Consider the following 21,609-nt stretch of genomic DNA (forward strand, 5'->3'; position numbering starts at 1 on the left):
GAGAATCAACATGACAGGAAAATCAAGTTCTTGCAATCAGATAGTGGGGGAGAATACTTGAGTCACGAATTTGGCACACACTTAAGAAAATGTGGAATAGTTTCACAACTCACGCCGCGTGGAACACCTCAGTGTAATGGTGTGTCCGAATGTCGTAATCGCACTCTATTAGATATGGTGCAATCTATGATGTCTCTTACCGATTTACCGCTATCATTTTGGGGCTATGCTTTAGAGACTGCCGCATTCACTTTAAATGGGGCTCCGTCGAAATCCGTTGAAACGACACCGTATGAATTATGGTTTGGGAAGAAGCCTAAGCTATCGTTTCTAAAAGTTTGGGGATGCGATGCTTATGTCAAGAAACTTCAACCTGAAAAGCTCGAACCCAAGTCGGAAAAATGCGTCTTCATAGGATACCCTAAAGAAACTATTGGGTATACCTTCTACCTCAGATCCGAAGGCAAGATCTTTGTTGCCAAGAATGGATCCTTTCTAGAGAAGGAGTTTCTCTCGAAAGAAGTAAGTGGGAGGAAAGTAGAACTTGATGAAGTATTACCTCTTGAACCGGAAAATGGCGCAACTCAACAAAATGTTCCTGAGGTGCCTGTACCGACTAGAGAGGAAGTTAATGATGATGATCATGAAACTTCAGATCAAGTTTCTACTGAACTTCGTAGGTCCACAAGGACACGTTCCGCACCAGAGTGGTACGGCAACCCTGTCTTGGAAATCATGTTGTTAGACAACGGTGAACCTTCGAACTATGAAGAAGCAATGGCGGGCCCAGATTCCAACAAATGGCTTGAAGCCATGCAATCCGAGATAGGATCCATGTATGAAAACAAAGTATGGACTTTGACAGACTTGCCCGATGATCGGCGAGCGATAGAAAACAAATGGATCTTTAAGAAGAAGATGGACGCGGATGGTAATGTTACCATCTATAAAGCTCGACTTGTCACTAAGGGTTATCGGCAAGTTCAAGGGGTTGACTACGATGAGACTTTCTCTCCCGTAGCGAAGCTGAAGTCCGTCCGAATTATGTTAGCAATTGCCGCATACTATGATTATGAGATATGGTAAATGGACGTCAAAACGGCATTCCTTAATGGTTTCCTTAAGGAAGAATTGTATATGATGCAGCCGGAAGGTTTTGTCGATCCTAAGAATGCTGACAAGGTGTGCAAGCTCCAACGCTCGATTTATGGGCTGGTGCAAGCATCTCGGAGTTGGAACATTCGCTTTGATGAGATGATCAAAGCGTTTGGGTTTATGCAAACTTATGGAGAAGCCTGCGTTTACAAGAAAGTGAGTGGGAGCTCTGTAGCATTTCTCATATTATATGTAGATGACATACTTTTGATGGGAAATGATATAGAGCTTTTGGACAGCATTAAGGCCTACTTGAATAAGAGTTTTTCAATGAAGGACCTTGGAGAAGCTGATTATATATTAGGCATCAAGATCTATAGAGATAGATCAAGACGCCTCATAGGTCTTTCACAAAGCACATACCTTGATAAGATATTGAAGAAGTTCAATATGGATCAGTCTAAGAAGGGGTTCTTGCCTGTGTTGCAAGGTGTGAAATTGAGCTCAGCTCAATGTCCGACCACGGCAGAAGATATAGAAGAGATGAGTGTCATCCCCTATGCCTCAGCCATAGGTTCTATTATGTATGCCATGCTGTGTACCAGACTTGATGTAAACCTTGCCGTAAGTTTGGTAGGTAGGTACCAAAGTAATCCCAGCAAGGAACACTGGACAGCGGTCAAGAATATCCTGAAGTACCTGAAAATGACTAAGGAAATGTTTCTCGTTTATGGAGGTGACGAAGAGCTTGTCGTAAAGGGTTACGTCGACGCTAGCTTCGACACAGATCTGGATGACTCTAAGTCACAAACCGGATACGTGTATATTTTGAATGGTGGGGCAGTAAGCTAGTGCAGTTGCAAGCAGAGCGTCGTGGCGGGATCTACATGTGAAGCGGAGTACATGGCAGCCTCGGAGGTAGCGCATGAAGCAATTTGGGTGAAAGAGTTCATCACCGACCTAGGAGTCATACCCGATGCGTCGGGGCCGATCAAACTCTTCTGTGACAACACTGGGGCTATTGCACTTGCCAAGGAGCCCAGGTTTCACAAGAAGACCAGGCACATCAAGCGTCGCTTCAACTCCATTCGTGAAAATGTTCAAGATGGAGACATAGATATTTGTAAAGTACATACGGACCTGAATGTAGTAGATCCGTTGACTAAACCTCTCCCTAGAGCAAAACATGATCAACACCAGAATTCCATGGGTGTTCGATTCATCACAATGTAACTAGATTATTGACTCTAGTGCAAGTGGGAGACTGGTGGAAATATGCCCTAGAGGCAATAATAAAAGGATTATTATTATATTTCCTTGTTCATGATAATTGTCTTTTATTCATGCTATAATTGTGTTATCCGGAAATCGTAATACATGTGTGAATACATAGACACCAACATGTCCCTAGTAAGCCTCTAGTTGACTAGCTCGTTGATCAACAGATAGTCATGGTTTCCTGACTATGGACATTGGATGCCATTGATAACGAGATCACATCATTAGGAGAATGATGTGATGGACAAGACCCAATCCTAAACATAGCACAAGATCGTATAGTTCATTTGCTAGAGTTTTTCCAATGTCAAGTATCTTTTCCTTAGACCATGAGATCGTGTAACTCCCGGATACCGTAGGAGTGCTTTGGGTGTACCAAACGTCACAACGTAACTGGGTGACTATAAAGGTATACTACGAGTATCTCCGAAAGTGTCTGTTGGGTTGACACGGATCAAGACTGGGATTTGTCACTCCGCATGACGGAGAGGTATCTCTGGGCCCACTCGGTAATGCATCATCATAATGAGCTCAAAGTGACCAAGTGTCTGGTCACGAGATCATGCATTATGGTACAAGTAAAGTGACTTGCCGGTAACGAGATTGAACGAGGTATTGGGATACCGACGATCGAATCTCGGGCAAGTAACGTACCGATTGACAAAGGGAATTGTATACGGGGTTGCTTGAATCCTCGACATCGTGGTTCATCCAATGAGATCATCGAGGAGCATGTGGGAGACAACATGGGTATCCAGATCCCGCTGTTGGTTATTGACCGGAGAGCCATCTCGGTCATGTCTACATGTCTCCCGAACCCGTAGGGTCTACACACTTAAGGTTCGGTGACGCTAGGGTTGTAGAGATATGAATATGCCGTAACCCGAAAGTTGTTCGGAGTCCCGGATGAGATCCCGGACGTCACGAGGAGTTCCGGAATGGTCCGGAGGTGAAGAATTATATATAAGAAGTGCAGTTTCGGCCATCGGGAGAGTTTCGGGGGTCACCGGTATTGTACCGGGACCACCGGATGGGTCCCGGGGGTCCACCGGGTGGGACCACCCATCCCGGAGGGCCCCATGGGCTGAAGTGGGGAGGGGAACCAGCCCATAGTGGGCTGGTGCGCCCCCTTGGCCCACCCCCTGTGCCTAGGGTTGGAAACCCTAGGGTGGGGGGGGGCACTTGCCTTGGGGGCCACTCCACCCTTGGCCGCCGCCCCCCCTAGGAGATCCCATCTCCTAGGGCTAGCGCCCCCCCTTGGGGAGCCTATATAAAGGGGGGGAGGGGCAGCCGCACCCTTGACTCTTGGTGCCTCCCTCTCCCCTGCTACACCTCTCCCTCTCGCAGAAGAACGGCGAAGCCCTGCTGCGGTGACTGCTGCATCCACCACCACGCCGTCGTGCTGCTGGATCTTCATCAACCTCTCCCCCCCCCCTTGCCGGATCAAGAAGGAGGAGACGTCACGCTGACCGTACGTGTGTTGAACATGGAGGTGCCGTCCGTTCGGCGCTAGGATCTCCGGTGATTTGGATCACGTCGAGTACGACTTCCTCATCCCCGTTCTTTGAACGCTTCCGCGCGTGATCTACAAAGGTATGTAGATGCAATCCGATCACTCATTGCTAGATGAACTCATAGATGGATCTTGGTGAAACCGTAGGAAAATTTTTGTTTTCTGCAACGTTCCCCAATAGCCTCTACATCCACCAGTATATATGTACGTACACGTTCGCGACCAGAATGACAATGCTACGTACGCTTCGACTAGGTGGGTCCCGACTGTCAGGCACTTCCTTGCATGTGAAGATGTAGCTTGTGGGTCCCAGCAGTCAGGGGGAAACATTTTTTTCATGAAATACGGTGGCCCGTCTGGTGGGTCCCCGCTGTGAGGTGGAGGAATAATTATTTTGCACGTAATAAGGATGCACTTCCTTACTGCGACCGTGGACCCAGCTGTCAACCTCTCCATGTACAGTCCACGTCCAATGGAAGCCGTTCCTTGACCACGTTGACCATGCCACGCCGAGAGCACCAGGGTGGTGGACGACGGCGAGGACTAGGAAGGGGACAACGCGGAGCCGGGGAAGACGCGGCAGTGGATGCCCACACGTAGAGGAGTACGAGGGTTCACTGGTTCGCTACGGTGTGAGGCTGCCGTCGCCGCAGAATAACAGGGGGTGTGGGTGAGTAGAGGGATGGCCTAGCCAGCGGTGGGATTAGTAGGGGCGGTGAGGCCTCCGCCGCATCGCAGCCGGCCACGGGAGGCAGGAGCACGAGGCATGACCGGCGCTGGTTTGGGCGGCTGGAGCAAGAAGACCAGAGGTTGAAGAAGCACTACGACCGTTGGATGGACATGGTACGGTCACTGGAGCTAGAATCGTGCATATTGACTAAGTTGACAAAGCCCTCCGTCCCCGTCAACTTAGTAGGCCCACAAGTCAGCCTGCCACTATACTGGGTCCCAGCTAACATGGGGAGTATTCATTTTTTGTGCGTAATAAGGAGGCACTTCCTTGCGTGCGAAGATATAGCTGGTGGGTCCGAGTTGTTAGCGGCGGTAACGTTTGTTTTCACGAAATACAGAGGCCCTTTCGGTGGGTCCCTGATGTCAGGTGGAGGAATCATTATTTTGCGCGTAATAAGGAGGCATTTCCTTGCATGCGGCCGTGGACCTAGCTGTCGGCCTCTCCACATACAGTCCACTTCAGATGCATGTCGGTCGTTGACCATGTTGACCAGGCCGCACCGAGAGCACCAGGGCAGTGGACAACGACGAGGCCTAGGAAGGGAACGACACGGAGGCAGAGAAGACTCGGCAGTTGTTTCCCGTGCGGAGGGGAGTACGACTGTACGAGGGTTTACTGGTTCGTCTGCCGTCGCCGGAGAATAACAGCAAGTGTGGGTGAGTAGAGGGATGGCTAGGCCAACGATGGGAGTACGGTGGGGCGGTGAGGCCTGCGCGGCAGCAGAGCCGGCCGCGGGGAGGAGGGAGCAGGTAGTCCCACCGGCGCTTGTTTGAGCGGCTGGAGCCGGAAGAGCAGAGATTGAAGAAGCACGACGGCCGTTGGATGGCCATCCAATAGTCACTGCTTGTGCATCAACCTTTTTTAGGAAAGCAACAAATCTGTGGAAAACAACATACAACCCATCTGCCATTATTTCTAATAATTTACAGCCCATTTGCTAATTATTAAGGTTTTTTTGGAGCCCATATTCTTTTTGTTAGCATTACAACCCATATTGTGGCCACGGTTAAAAAATTATACGAAATTTTGCATATTTCGGTGCGGTCCGAACTGTTTTAATCCCGAAATTTTGACTCACATTCAAACTGATTTTAAAAATAAATGTATATCAATATAAAATCCAACAAATTCTCCACGCATAAAAATTAATGTAATTGAAAATCTCGAAATGAAAAAAAAAAGATATTTGAAACTAATTGCCGATTTGATGTGTTTTAAAAATGTACATCCCATTTCTCATTACTGATGGGCCATTTTCTTGGCCAGCCGAATGAAAGCTCTCATCGTCTTGAAAGATTTGCAGCCCAACAGGCCTGACAAAGCGACTTACTTGGCAAATCACAAAAAACTGGGTTGTGGCCGTGGACCCAGCTGTCAGCCTCTCCACGTACAGTACTCTTCTGATGGAATGTCGTTGACCACGTTGACCATGCCGCGCTGAGAGCACCAAGGCAGTGGACGACGGCGAGGCCTAGGAAGGGGACAACACAGAGCCGGGGAAGACGCCGTAGTGGATGCCCACGCGGAGAGGAGTACGAGGGTTCACTGGTAAGGCTGCGGTGCGAGGCTGCCATCGCCGCAGGGCCTGGCTAGCGGTGGGAGTAGTAGGGGGCGATGAGGCCTCAACAGCAGCACAACCGGCCACTCGAGGCAGGAGCAGGCGGTCTCCCGGCACTGGTTTGGGCGGCTGGTGCAAGAAGAGCAGCGATTGAAGAAGCAGCAGGACCGTTCGATTCAAATCCAACGGTTACTACTGCTAGAATCGTTTGTTGACTAAGTTGACAAGCCCTGCGTACGCGTCATCTTAGTAGGCCCACAGGTGAGCCTCCCAACCGGTGCACCCCAGATGTTAGTGGGAGGAATCATTTTTTTCGCGTAATGAGGAGGCAGTTGATTGCGTGCGGCCAGGCCAGCGGAGGGAGTAGGGTGGGCCGGGGAAGCCTGCGCGACATCACAGCGGGCCACAAGAGGAGGGAGCAGGCAGTCCCGCCGGCGCTAGTTTAGGCGGCTGGAGCAGGAAGATCAGAGATTGAAGAAGCACGTCGGCCGTTGGATGGACATCCAACAGTCACTACTGCTAGAATCGTGTGTTCACTGACAAAGCCTTGCGTAAACATGTCAGCCTCGAAATCTGTGGCGTGTATAGCTCATTTGCTATTATTTTTATAATTTTTACTCATTTTCTAATTCATATGGAATTTATTGCACCCCGTTTTCCATTTTTAGAATTGCTAGCCATTTTCTGGTCAATACCAGGGTCAAAAAATTAACTAAATATGTGGGAAATTTTGAAAATTCGCAAATTTTTGCTGGGGAATGAAATATTCTTAATCCAAAAATTAATAGCCATATTAAAACAAATTTAAAAATAAATTAGTACTATTTCATGTTAAATCCAATGAAATACGTATAAGATATCAATGAAGAAAAAAACAAAAAAAGAAACTTATATCCCATTTGCTTTAAATTTTTTGGAATTTTCAACCCCTTTTGATATTACTTTTAACAGACATTGACCATACTCTTAAGCCAGGCCGGAATGCATCCCTCCTCGTCTTGAAAGATTTGCAGCCCAGTAATTCGGAGAAAACAAATAGGCCTAGCTTGGGTATTCTTCAAAAAGAAATATTGGGCTACCTATTTTCCCAAAGAACTGGTGCATGAGCATTTAGCTTTATTTATTTATTTATGTTTAGGGGACCATGAGCATGTACCTGGGCCGGATTCATGTGAGAGCCTCCCTTCCAGTTAATTATGGGCTTCTCTATTGGGCCTTCATCAGTGGGCTGCATGTTATCAACAAGTGGAAAATGTGTTCCGTATGAAAAATAGTATGCGCTACGTACGGTACGGGGCACTAAAGGATCGAACCATGCAACGACTTCCAAAACATTGTGTTTGTGATTCTAACAACACATTTATTCAACCAACAGACAAAATATACTACTGATTGTACATTGAAAACAGTAGCAGCAGCAGCAACCAGGGCTGGGGGCGCAACAAAAAGCAGTAAGCAGGCCAGAAGAGTGAAGACGCAACTCTCTCTTCCAAACCAAACATCAGCCATCATTACAAAAAGGCTACCAAAAAAGAACAAGTGTATGCATCAAACTAAATAAAGATCCTACTACACCAAGTGTACGCATCTAACTAACTGGCTCAGTTAGATGTTACTATTTATTAAGTTGTGGAGATTGGCTAACGGCTTGAACCAGATGGGTGCCTGACGGGGAAAACTCCAGCCAGCAGGTCGAAGTCTGATACTTGCGACCCTCTCTCCTACTTTGGGCTGCAGAGCATGGCGGCACATATCAGGGTATGGTGCATGCTGAGACACATGGTACGCTGTGTACACACAGTTTTGCCTGATGAACGAAACCGCGCTGCCATCATGATCCTTGCCGTCGGTTATCTGCTGGTTAATCAGATAATTCAGTCCGACAAACAGAGAGCATGTACCAAGGCTACTTACCAGCCTCAAGTCAAAAACTCCCGAAGGCCCAGAGAAGCTGGGATCCTGCTCAAAGACCTTGCAGTGACTGTGATTGTATTCCGTGAAACAACACGTCCAGTACGTGCGAACGATCATCAATCTTTCGCTGTCGTTTCATCGAGCCAGGAACCACCTGCAACTGCCATGCCGCTTTTCTTTGAAAGGTTCTGGGATTAGGAAGGGTAGGGACACCAGGCGGCCTACAACATCATATCAAGTTGGAGTCAAATAAAAAAGGGCTCTTGATTTAGTCAATCTTAAGAACAGCATGTTATGACCATGAATATTTTTTCAGCAAATGTTGATAGTAATATAAGCAAGCCATCATGATATCATAGGAAAGTAACATACTACTGTAACAGCCGTTTGTAGCGATGACTGGAGTAGGCCAGCAATACGTCCAGCCATAGAAGGAGTCGACAGCGTAAATGAAGCCCTTGTGTTCAATGACATCAGAGAACCATGGAGGATGTATGATCCTGTGATGGACGTGCAGATTTATCCACTTACCGCAGTGACCTGTCAAATAGGAGAGACCGCGGTTGAAGAACGCAATTAGCCTGAAGTCTTTATAATTCGCATATCTTGTGGGAACTTGGCAGATTACAACCTTGAGCAAATCAAACTTGGTATCATGTTGGCTACTGTAAGATTCCGAGTATTTTGGGCCGCGGTGCCAATGCAGTGCAGTGTTAATCGAAGGAAGGGGGATCAATCGCCGGGTGTAGACCTCCACGAGCATCTAGCTGCCGCGACCATTGACGAGCACCATCCAAGACATGGTCATGCCGACCCAGTACATACCGTCAACATAGTTGAGGCTGACAGGGATTGGATCGCAGTCAAGGGGGTTGATGCCCGCCACCTTACGATCGTTATGCTGCGTGACATGCCGTTTCTGAAGATCAGGCAGCATCAGCAATCAAGGAGCTGTCTTGAAAAGCTCCGTCCTGAGGGCTTTGAGTAAACAGTACAGCCCCGACGAGCACGCGGCGAGCGGCATGGTACTGAGATTGTCCACACGCGAAACAATGAGCTTGATTACCTCTGTGGGGAGCGAATTCCAGCCACTCTTTCGGTGGGCGCTGCTCGGTTCTGCCATTGTTAGTGCTTGGGTTTCGGACGAGGGGGGAGGCGCCTTAGCGAGGATGGAAGATTGGACGAGATTATGTGTGGACAAAGATGGAGAAGCGAATATGTGCTGCGGGAAGTGGACAGGTGATGATGACTACAGCATGCCGCTTAACTTACGAGACACATACCAGCAGCCTAGGGTCATGTCGATGCTAGACAACTTGCTTGAGTGATCACAGTACTGGTACTCCCTACAGTGCTATGCCCTAACTTGCTTGAGTAGAGTAGTATAGTAGGACTCTGCTCTACTACTAGCACCGGAGGAGTAGTATATTCTAATCTAAAATAGTTACAAACTTCAATGCTCGAGCATGGAACAACTACGAACCATGCTCAAAGACCGTGTCTACGTGGTGTTTGGACATGGGCGACAACCTCAACGCCAACGATGCTGCTCTCGTTGCACCGTATGTGTTTCTGTCCTTCCTGTTCGAAATCGTGGTAGAATTCATGATTTATTTTGTGCTTATTCGGATTAAATCTCGTAGTAACTTGCTCATATATTCAACTGGCGCAACGTCCCCTACAGCCACTCCCGTTTCATGGACGGCCTGGTCGATGCCTCCAAGGAGCCCTTTGTCCACTGCTATGAGTGCCCGATGCCGTTTTGTGGCTCGCCGGCGGACATGGTGCATCACCTCACGGATGCATGCAGTGGTCACTGTTGGCCCTTGGCGGAGAACATGAAGTACGAGACGTGCTACCCATTCACCATGGCGGAGTCACTAGAGGATCACCGCCGCCTGCTAGTCTCGGAGGAGGACGACGACATCTTCCTCTTGATCGTGGGCACCGGCGAGGCCCGCGGGGCTGCTGCCCTGTCTCTGTAATGTGCGTCAGAGGCGACGCCGCTAATGCTGAGACTGACACGAGGCTGATGTACGGGTGCGTGGTTAGTGTTACTACCCCTCCGAGTCGCGTGGGCGGCGACACTGGCCTCATCGAACGGACTTGGACTCTGGGGAGCTGGGACTATGCCGCCAATGTGGACTTGGAAAACTCATGTCATCCTTTACCCGCCGACGCGGTGCACGGGGACTCTAAGGAGGTTCACCTGGACATACGCATTATCAAGTTAAATGTTGATCATTAGTCTTCGCTCAATGTAATCCGTTGTCTAAGCATGTGGAGACTTCCACACAGGATCTTGCTCTATTGGAGTATCGCGCATGAATAAAAGTGTATCCGTTTATGGTTTAGTCTAGAATCTTCCATGTATGAATTTTTACTACAGTACTGGTGAAGGACTTACAATGAACTATTTCTTACATCTCCTCTGCCCGCTTGCAAGTCATCCTGATTTAATCCCTCCGTCTAGGTGTATAAGGGCATGGTTAATATTACTTAATAGTATAGCCAACTGTTGACTATAAGAAAGTTCCATGTCATCTGTAGCCAACATGTATAACAGTCGATACTCAAAAACTAATTCTTAAAGATCATTTCTTGCAAAGCACAATAAGTGTTATTTCTTCTCAAGTTTTGGATGCAGGTTGAACAGTTGAACGCTTTTGTTTGCCAAAGATACCTTTTTATCTATTTCACTCAGATGTTTGTGAGCTCTAGAGATGAAATAATATCCGAAGAAACCTATGGATACCCATTACACATGAGATGACCCCCACATCCTTTGTCAAAATAAACAACTCCCCGATCAATGCATTTCACTCTTCGGTGCAATGCACGGGCACCTTACTACTATAGATTAGTACGACCAAAAATTGAACTAACATTATATATAGTACGATAAATGCTGAAGCATGTCACCTAAAATTATATCATTCAAAACTATGTTCAAATACGAATCCAACGATATAGTTTTTGTTGACATGCACTAACATTTTGTCAGTTAAATCTTCAATCAAATTCAATGGGGGACTAATAAACCACGACCGATGTAGTACAAGTGTAGAGGGCGGCACTGCACGGGAGTCTCACCTCTCACCCCGCTCGTGGCGTGGCAATAAAGCCGTCATATCACAAAACCCAACCAGTCCCAGTAATAAGTGGCCTGGTAAAATAAATGGACAAGCAACCATCACATCCCTCCGTCTTTTTTGCATTTCATCTCTCTGCATTTACTTTCTTTGGTTCATCTCGCACACTCGATCCCTAGCTACTACTCCGAGGGCCAGTTCTTTTGGCGGCTTCCCTAGCTTTTCCCACAAGACTAGTCACAGTGGAGAGTAACAATAAGGCGCCTCACTCATTTATTTGGGCTTCTAAACTACTACTCCGTCCTGGTTTATTTCTCACCATTGTAATTTGTGCTAAATTTTGACCAAAGATTTAACTGGTTTATTCCTCACCATTGTAATCCCTCTGTCTAGGTGTGTAAGTCATCTTATGAAAACCAAATAATCCCAAAACACTTAGGCGCGGTGCATTAACTTCTACCTCATTTCTTGTTTCTTGACATATCAACCAATAAGAGATAAAGAGTGTGCATGCTTTTAATGACTTGAGATATCAAAAACGACATGCAGTGGTTAGTTCATTGCATGCAATACTATTAATTAGCAAATAAACATTAACGTGTCTCGTTTTATCCTCCTCCTTGGTCACGGTGCACAGCCTAAGATGACTTACTCACCTAGACGGATGGAGTAGTGCATGTGACATGCACTAACATTTCATTAATTAAATTTATGATCAAAATTTGACACAGATTACAATAGGGACCAATAAACCAGGACGGAGGTAGTAGTTATGGGATTACTAATCTAGAAGCCTAAAAGAACTGGCCCCTGGTACTCCTACTAGTAGTAGTACTCAAGTTGGAATTCCAATTGCACGGCACAACTTGTTAGGCAAAAAATTTGATACAGGGTGTAGGAAGCGGTTTGGGAATTTGCATGCCTTTCCAACCAGTGAGATACTACATACAAAGTACGACAGAGAAATAACCACAGAGAAGAAAGCTAAAAGTAAACAATCAAACAAGCATTTTTGCATTTGTTTTGCATTGAATCGTTTCACAAGCTTGACTAGTGTTGTTTTTCTACTTTTACAAAAATTGCATCGTAATGTTAAAACGTGCATTTGCACGTACTAAGTAATAGTAGTACTCCCTCCATCTAGGTGTATAAGTCTTCCCTCCTTCTTGGTCACGGTGCACAACCAAAGATGACTTATTGACCTGGACGGAGTGAGTAGCATAGTCTGCAAGCATATATCGAGAGAGACGTGTAGTGCGATAGTATATAGTAAAGTTTGTGCTATATGCACGTACTTGCAAAATGTGTACGAATACACAAGGTTTCCAAACTTTCCCTTTTACATACTTAATTAAGGACGCTAAAAATTCCTGAACATTCGGGATTTATCATTTGCGTCCCAAAACTAATGAGATCGCCTTACGAAACAAAAATTATACTACTCCTAAAAGCCACAGCGCTCGCAGGAGGGTTTGCAGCGCGCCACGAGTGCCCTGGTGCACGGCCATTTCCCAGCATGCCGACACAACGCCTCTTCCTCAGCCTCGCAACTCGCGAGGTGCTGATTGGCGGCTTGCCGCCGGGCGAGCGCGATCTCACGGTGTGGTGATCCGGTGCTAACAGGTACTCCTCACTGGAAGGGTGCACCCGGTCCACATACCGCCAAGCGTAGATGAGGCGCTTGGGCCCGACTGCACTCAGGGCATCGGCACGGGCGTCCTCCGCCACCCTCACGGCCCTCGCACGAGCCTTTTGCAAAAGAGCCAATTTTGGCATCGGCCTCCCAGGCAGCTTGTTCTGCGGTGCGCTTCTCTTCCTCGGCCTTCTTCTCCGCCTCTATTTTGGCGCGCTCTGCTGGAGGCAAAGCCTCCCACAAAGCGACATCCATTTCTTTCCAAAGCTCCTCAAGGCTGGGGGGCTCGGCGGGCAGTGCGGCGTTCTCCTCATAGCGGGGAGCCGACGCGTCCTCCGGCGCGCGTGCTGGTGAGATTGGGAACGCCGACGCGTCCTCCTCGACTAGTGGCAGCGAGGAACGGAACAGCGACGCATCGCGTCGCGGCGAGGAACAGAATGCCGACGCGTCCTCCTCAACTAGTGGAGGCGAGGAACGGAACGGCGACGCATCGCGTAGCGGTGAGGAGCGGAACACCGACTCGTCCTCCTCGACTAGTGGCGGCGAGGAACGGAACGGCGATGCATGACCGTCCGTGCGGTGCAGCGAGGGGCGATGCCATGGTGGTCGATGTGAGAGGGAGGGGGAGGAGATAGCGATGAACATGAATGTGAGGGGGAGGAGATAGCGATGTCATGGGAGGTGCAGTATTTATAGCGAGCAATGGCACACCTATGTAAGATATGGACTGAGATGCACTGACTTAACTGCAAGTCCAGTTGCATCGCTGACATGTGGGCCAGACCCCTGTTGGGCCCATATGTTAGTGACCCAATGCACCTGCAGTTAAGTAACAGCTACGTGGGCATATTTTTTGGAGTAAATTACGGGGGAGCGAAGGGGTGGAAATATTGCTGGTCACAACGGATTGGACGAGCATGGGGGAGGAGAGTCATGCATGCAGATTTTTTTACACGGGGTGGAGTGGTGGGATCGCCGGAGGGAGAAGGAGAGTTTGGCAGGCATATTGTTTCCACACATGGAGAGGAAAAGATTTGGAGACGAACGGGCTTCCTGCAGGTATGGAGAACGGTGCATAATAAGTCATCTTGCATGTCGGGCTAGGTATAGTCTCAAGTCATTAAAAACATACACGCCCCACACATGTTCATATTTCAAGGTGCACTAAATTATTGCATGCGATGATTAAGGCTGGCCATAATGGTGGTATCTTAGTTGGTATCATGCACACAGGAATAGCAAACATGCTGATGTGGCAAAGAAATAAAGAAGAGAGGGGGGTTAGAGTAACTAGTGTTCATGCACGCGGCGAGGAGGCGTGCTCAGCCGGGCCTGCAGCGAGTGCGGCCCTCTTGGCCGGCGCGTCGGTTCAATGCATGCGCTATGAGAGGTCGCGTCCGTGTCAGAGGAATCACTCCCTCCAGTCCTTTTTTGTTTGGGTATAACAAAATCTCGTTTTCCATTCACATTTTACAAGTAAAATTCGTGGACAAACTTTGACCCAAAGTACGATGGGGACTAGTAAACCAGAATGGAGGTAGTAGTTTTTTTAATCAAAGAAGGGTTTCCCCTTCCGATTTTCATTACTGAAAACTAGCATATAAATTGAAACCATAGTATTTGCCCTAGAACTACCAGGTTCAACATCTCGCAACGTAAACCCATACAACCTCTATCGCAAAAAAACCATACAACCATACGCCAAGGAGGTACATAGTACTATGAATTCCATTTTCGCTCCATACCAATCGTTCTAAAAACTACTTACTACTTATAACACGCCATTGAAAATCAGGACTCTTAACCCCGCTAAAAACGATATTTTAAATGTGGCTACTCGATCTATGGCAACTGGCGAGCCACCGCGCTCCAAGTCGTTCACCTATGGTCCCGACCATCAACTCCTACGGATCAAATTATCACGCGAGCTGACTATTCCTACAAAGGTGCTCCACCACGTACCCGGTACCCGCGAATGCAGCAATCGTGCACCTATGGTTTTAGGGTTTATTTGTTAATGTCGCCTTTACGTAACACTCATGTGTGCGAGACAGCGAGAGGCCAACTGCGTGCGTGCGCCTCTTCTCTTCGTATATGTACTCCACCGTTTGTCTGGTGTCCAAAAAATTATAATAACTACTAGCAATGTGCCAATGCATTGCCACACGATCAAAGTAGATTAATACATATTCACCGCTTTGATAGAAAAAAAAGTCTAGTTTTGAAATACGTATATCACTAAAAATATGTTATGTTTCACTCAAAATATATTCCTTTGGCGGTTTTGATGAGATAAGGGAGGAATGTTGTTGGTTTCAAGATTCGAGAAGTGGTATATGTCTAATTTCTACTCTTACTAGCAAGATGCCCGTGCGTTGCACGGAACATCAAGATCTTGTGGGAGAAAAGGATGAACGAGGTAAGGCCTTATCTATAAATGTGGCGAAGAGTGCGGGTAAATTGCCATATTTTCCTTCCTATCCGTCAGATATAAATCGGACGATCTACATTGCAGGATGGCAGGCCCACCATCATCACCAACTCTACTTTTTATCCCTATTCTTATAAAAAGCATTGTCGGTGATGATTGTGTGCCTGCCATTGTGCAATATAGGCCGTCCGATCTATATCTGACGGATAGGAAGGAAACTATGGCAATTTTGCAAAAAGATACTCACACCGCTCTCCACATTTGCAAATAAGGCCTTCCCTCGTTCATCCTTTTCCCCCACAAGATAAACTACTCATACAAATGCATCTTGATGTTCCATGCAACGCATGGGCATCTTGCTAGTTGTTGCAAAAAGCCCATGTGTGTGAGAGAGAGGGAGAGTGGAGGAGGACGGAGTGCATGTGTGACAAAGACACAAGGAGTGTGTGTGCGATAGGTATCAGCTTAAAATGAGGCGATAGTGTGTGTGTGCACGATCGAGAGGGCGTGTCTCAAGAAGGGAAGAAAAATCTACATAGATACAAGGAGCCGGAGTGTAACACCCCCAGTGTCATGCTACAGTAACCCTCTATAATTAAGCTAATCATTTATCCACAGTGCTTAATCACCTTTGTCCAATATCCCATTGGAAATTCCAGTCAATTCAAATTCAAGTAAAGTTTGAATTTGATTAAAAGTTGCTAGAAAAATGTTCATCATCTGTCAAAAATTCCATAACAATTATTTGTTAAGGAACACAACATCACTTTGGTGCAAAGATGAGCATTAGCAATTATATCAGCACCAATTCAGCATTTTTAAATGCTATCCTATTTATGAAAAATACCAAATGAATTCCTCGGGTCTCCAAAATAATTGTGGCACTGTCTATGATCACCAGGGATTTAATGGGACACCTCCTAAATTTTTTGCTAAGTGGAATAGTTGGCCAAATAATCCCCTTTCTCTCTCTGTAAATAAAAAAAGGGAAATAGAAAAGGGCCTAGCTACTATTGTGCACTTGTAGCCCAATGCTACAGTGCACAGCCCAGCCCACTCCCCCCCCCCCCGCGGTCGTCCCCTTCCCCTGTTCACCCGACCAAGGCGCGCGCCCGCGCGGTCGCCGCCTGACCGCCTCGCCACCCCGCTGCTCGCGCCGAGGGGATAAGGCCTAGCCTCCTGGCCTCGTCAGCTTCCCACTTGCGCCGCTCTCCTCCCAGATCTCCGCCTCTCCCTCTCCCCTCAGATCCACCTCGCTCTCCGCCATGGCCAAGCGCCTTCCTCGCCGCCGCTCGCAGTAGACGCGACCACCGTCGTTCGTTTGTTGCCCCGGCAAGTCCTACAACTCCGTCGTGGTCCTATCCTTCCACTACGTCGCTGGATCGAGCCCCAGACCCCCTCGTATCACCGCATTCTTCTTCTTCTCCGGCTCAGCCACTGCATCGTCCTCGCCTTCGATCTACGCCACCGGTCCTCCCCAAGCCCTCTGCCTAGACCCCACGCTCCCCCGGTCAGCCTCTGCACCCGATGCGCCCTCCCCAGCCTCCTCTGGTCGTCGGTAGCGCCCGTTCCACGCTCACCCGAATGCGCTGCTGCCTGGCCTTGTCGCCGGCGTGGCCACGGTGGCCTTTTCGTCCCGTGCGTGCCACCGTTCCACTTCTTGCGTCGAGTAGGCACCGTAGGAACCTCGCGCAGCTCCCTTTGCACCCCGTAGCACCGTTCCCGTACCTCGCCCGGAGAACCTCATCGCCGATGACCTCGATGCGCCCAGCTCCGGCCACCGCAGCCTCCGCCACCGTCGCAGATCGCTCTGCCGTCGTCTTGTCGTTCGAACAAGACCAGCCACAGCCCCGGAGATGCCCTGTGGGCGAAACCCGAAGCTCATCCGTGCCTCGCTGCCGCGTGAGAGCTCGTCAGGGCGGCTCCGGCGCCAGCGCTGACCTGGCCTGGGCGGGGCCCACCCCTGGGTCACTGCCTGTGGGCCTAAGGGCCCCAACTGGCCAAGTTGACCTGGTCAACTGTGCTGACTGGGCAGGCCCCAGCCACTGACGTGCGGGCCCCACTTCTTAAATAAATAATTAAAATGGTTTTATAATTAAAAGTAACTAGTTTAGCTAATTAGTCACTGACATGTGGGCCCAACTTCTAATTAACACCCTATTCATTTAAAATAACCCACTGTTAGCCCTCGGTTTATGACATGTGGGACCCACTGGTCAGTTTGACCTAGTCAGTGAGTCTGTTGATTGCTGACATCATCAGCACGTCATGCTGATGTCATTTTATCTTTTCTGTTAATTTAAATAAATCCAGAAAATGGTTTAATCTTTAGAAATTCATAGAATTTAAATCGTAACTCGGATGAAAAAGTTTTATACATGAAAGTTGCTCAGAACGACGAGACGAATCCAAATACGTGGTCCGTTTACCTGTCAGATGCCTCTAACTATCTGAACATGGAACATTCCCCCTCCGGTCATTTGTCTGACACAGGTCCGGAACCGGGAAAACTTTCCCGAATGCTATCCCCCTACACCGTTATCGTGTAGCACCGCATTAGAACACGTCTAACTCTGCATGTTGTCCTGTTATGCACTTGCTTGCTATGTATTTACTATTTCTTCCCCCTCTTCTCTCCGGTAGAGCCCGAGATCGCTGCCGCTGTGATCGACTACGTTGATGACGACCCCCTCCTTGCCAGAGCAACCAAGCAAGCCCCCCCTTTGATCATCCCGATATCGCCCATTCCATTCTCTCATGCTTGCATTAGATTTTGCTACTGTTATTGTTTTCACCTATTCTGATGCATAGCCTGCTTTTGTATCTGCTGTTGTACCTTACCTCCTTATCCTAAACTGCTTAGTATAGGTTGGTTAGTGATCCATCAGTGACCCCCACCTTGTCCTTGTTGCCCCTGCTTCATCATTGAAGACCCGATCAACGGGATCGAAGACCAGGCCCCGACATCGCACATCACTTTCCCCGTAGTTGCTCGACACTACTAGGTTACTATCGAGTGCCGAGGGTGAGCCCTCTACAGCACTTCTGATGTTAACCTGTAGTGTAGCTATTCGTTCGTGGTCATCGAGGGTGATTTTCCTCCTTCACCACTTCTAATACGGCTCTGTCGTGCAAACCCTCAAGTGTGAACCTCGGGGGTGGTTCCTCTTACGTTCACTTTGATGATTACATCAAGTGGAAATCATCGGGGGTGATTCCTCGGGTTTTCCCCTTGATGTTTGGACACACAGTTACTATGGTTACTATGACTTTACACTGAACCATGTTACTAAAGACGGGTCGACCCTGAGGGGTACTCGTGCGAGCTTAATTGCGGGTGATGTGGAGAAGGGTTGACCTAGAGGGTGCCCGCGAGATAATTACAAGGCGTGGCCGGGCATTCCTAGACCTTGCCGCAAGTCCTCGAGACAGGGAAACGGGGTCACATCTTTCGTGAGTCTCTGCTTGTTACCTCGCGTTCCTAATCCACTACAATTTGGATATTTGATCCGAGGGGCCTCTGGCCTGATAGCACTAACCATCACATGGGCATAGTATGGGCGTTCTGCGTCGTATACATTAGTCATAGTTTAATAGACGTCGGTGACTGAGCGGCGCGCGCCGGGTTGGACTGGTAAGCTCCTACTTTTTTAAGGAGGTAGCTAGGTCTGCTCACCGGCCACCCACGCAACGTGCAGGAGTTCCCGGGGAGATGGCCCATGACCCTTGGGGGCATAGGTTTAGTCCGGCGTGCTGGCCTCTCTATTAAGCCTTGGTCGGGTTGCGGCGTATTGTTTAGCCGAGGCCGGGCATGGCCCAGGAAAGTGTGTCCGGCCGAAGTTAAGTGAGCGTGGTAGGTAAGTTGGTGCACCCCTGCAGGGAAGAAAACATCTATCGATAGCCTGTCCTACGGTAACGGACACTTGGAGTTGTATCCCGATCGATACAACTAGAACTGGATACTTGTGATGAGAATTGGATGGTGATGAGAATTGGATTGTGATGATAACTGGATAGTATGGCTCTAGGATGCCTTTCTCGCAGGGAGTCGAGAAAGGATCTCCGGCCAAGGTTGATAACACTACTACTTTACTTTATGCTACTCTAATCCCTCCTGTTGCTGCAAGCTGGTGGTTTCCAGAAGATGGTAGTCTTCGATAGGCTAGGCTTTCCCCTTCCCTTCTGGCATTCTGCAGTTTAGTCCACAGATACAACCCTTTCCTTTGATACAGATGCATACTTAGTTTAGATCTGATGTAAGTCTTGCGAGTACTTTGGATGAGTACTCATGGTTGCTTTGCTACTTCTTTTCCCCCATCCCCGATTGTTGCGACCAGATGACGGATCCCACGAGCCAGACGACGCCACTGATGACTACTACTACCCGGAGGATGCCTACTACTACGTGACGACCGCTGACGACTTGGAGTAGTTAGGAGGCTCCCAGGCAGGAGGCCTTGCCTTTTCGATCATTGCTGCTTTTGTGCTAGCCTTCTTAAGGCAATCTTGTCTAACTCATGTCTGTACTCAGATATTGTTGCTTCCGCTGACTCTTGTGTTTTCGAGCTTATGTATTCGAGCCCTCGAGGCCCCTGGCTTGTAATATAAAGCTTGTATTATTTTAATTTGTGTCTAGAGTTGTGTTGTGGTATCTTCCCGTGAGTCCTTGATCTTGATCATACACATTTTCGTGTATGATTAGTGTACGATTGAATTGAGGGTGTCACAAGTTGGTATCAGAGCCGACTTCCTGTAGGTAGCCCCCTTTCCAACTCCTTGGCCGAAGTCGAGTCTAGCCACTACAAAAACTTTTACTAACATGGCTATGTGGCGTACGGGCCCACAATGCCATTGGGTGGTATTAGGATCTTTTATTCCTCGTCTATACTCTGGGACTCTGATCTCTCATCTATTCGGGTTAAACATTTTACTAAATCTGACATTAGGTTCTCGTACCCACTTCCTCCCGGAGAGCCCCAACATTATCTATGATTGCTTGCTTCGCCAGAAGATTCTGCGGATACTCCTTGATGTTTCTTGAGACCCTGTGCCAACTGCCTTGTAGTTCCTAACCACCGATAATCCCCTTGAGTAACATCCTTGCCGCTTGTACCTTCATCTCTAGTTGCTCCTGTTATTACAAGATACCACTAGTACTCACTGTTGTTCCGAGAATCATTTGTGCCTTCTACTTTGCAGCTTCTTTTCAAACTACGGATAATTCACTTAACCGGGGTTCGTTCATCCCCAGTTGTTCGTATGCTTCATAAGATTATCTAAAATACTATTCGATCTTTCGAGAATCCTCTTCAAATTATTGCTCGGCAATTACTTGCCTGCTTACATTATGGATGCTTCTCTTATGTCTAGCAATATTCATTAGTATCATTTGACACCGTCATTTTGTTCCTATTGATTCAACATGTGAACAAATGCGCGCAATCATCAGTTGATCCTTTTAAATGATATTTCCGGCTCAGACGTCACTCCGGACATGAGCTGGTTCTCGGCAAACCAAACCTTAATTGATTGTCGATCTATATCTGTTCAACTTACTTGTCTTTTGATCAGAGCGTCTGCTTCTGATCATCTATTATGAAAAATATTATTTCCTTAGTAATTAAGCTTTGAAATTATCCAGATATTCTATAATCCGATGCCTTTGCACTATTTCTTCTTCTGGTTGAACATCAATACTCACATCAGTTTCCTTATGGTCCGCTATATCCGTTGGTGGATTATTATCTGGTTGTTCCTCCCTCATTCTCAAACCCTTGAGTTCTTCCCCTAATACATAGTGCCTTTGGTAAATTGTATCACCTGCCTTCTGCTAGCCCGGCTCTACTTCTGCAAGTTTTTACTCCTGAAGTTTGCATTATACGTTCCTAAGATGCCCCAATGGGTTGAACCTATGCCTTCCCTAATCTGTGTGAACTCAAAAGTTATGCAGGTTATACTCTACTAACGTTTCGTCAGATAAAATTTCAACACTACAAATTCTTCGAAATTGAGAAGTGAATGAAAAGTTGTGTATTGAAGAAGTGGGAGTCGACCTCGAATTTGTGTTCATGCCCATGGACACGATGTAGATCTTATCATGGAAGCTTCTCTTAAAATTAATTATCCCCTTGATATAAGATCATCTTATATCTAGGATTTGATCCCTTGCAACCGTGGTTCTGACCATAATTGTTCCCCTTTGATTCCATTTCTCAGACAAGTTAAAGCACTTGTCTTCTGTAGATAAATGCATCTTCGCAACCTCTATTTTGATCTTCCATCGAGTATTACCCTCCGGTATCTCGAGAATAACAAAGGACTGTGTTGCTTCCTATGAGTCTTCATCTGGTAATACTCCTCAG

Source organism: Triticum dicoccoides, chromosome 2A, assembly GCF_002162155.2.
Source record: "Triticum dicoccoides isolate Atlit2015 ecotype Zavitan chromosome 2A, WEW_v2.0, whole genome shotgun sequence".
NCBI classification, from domain to species: domain Eukaryota; kingdom Viridiplantae; phylum Streptophyta; class Magnoliopsida; order Poales; family Poaceae; genus Triticum; species Triticum dicoccoides.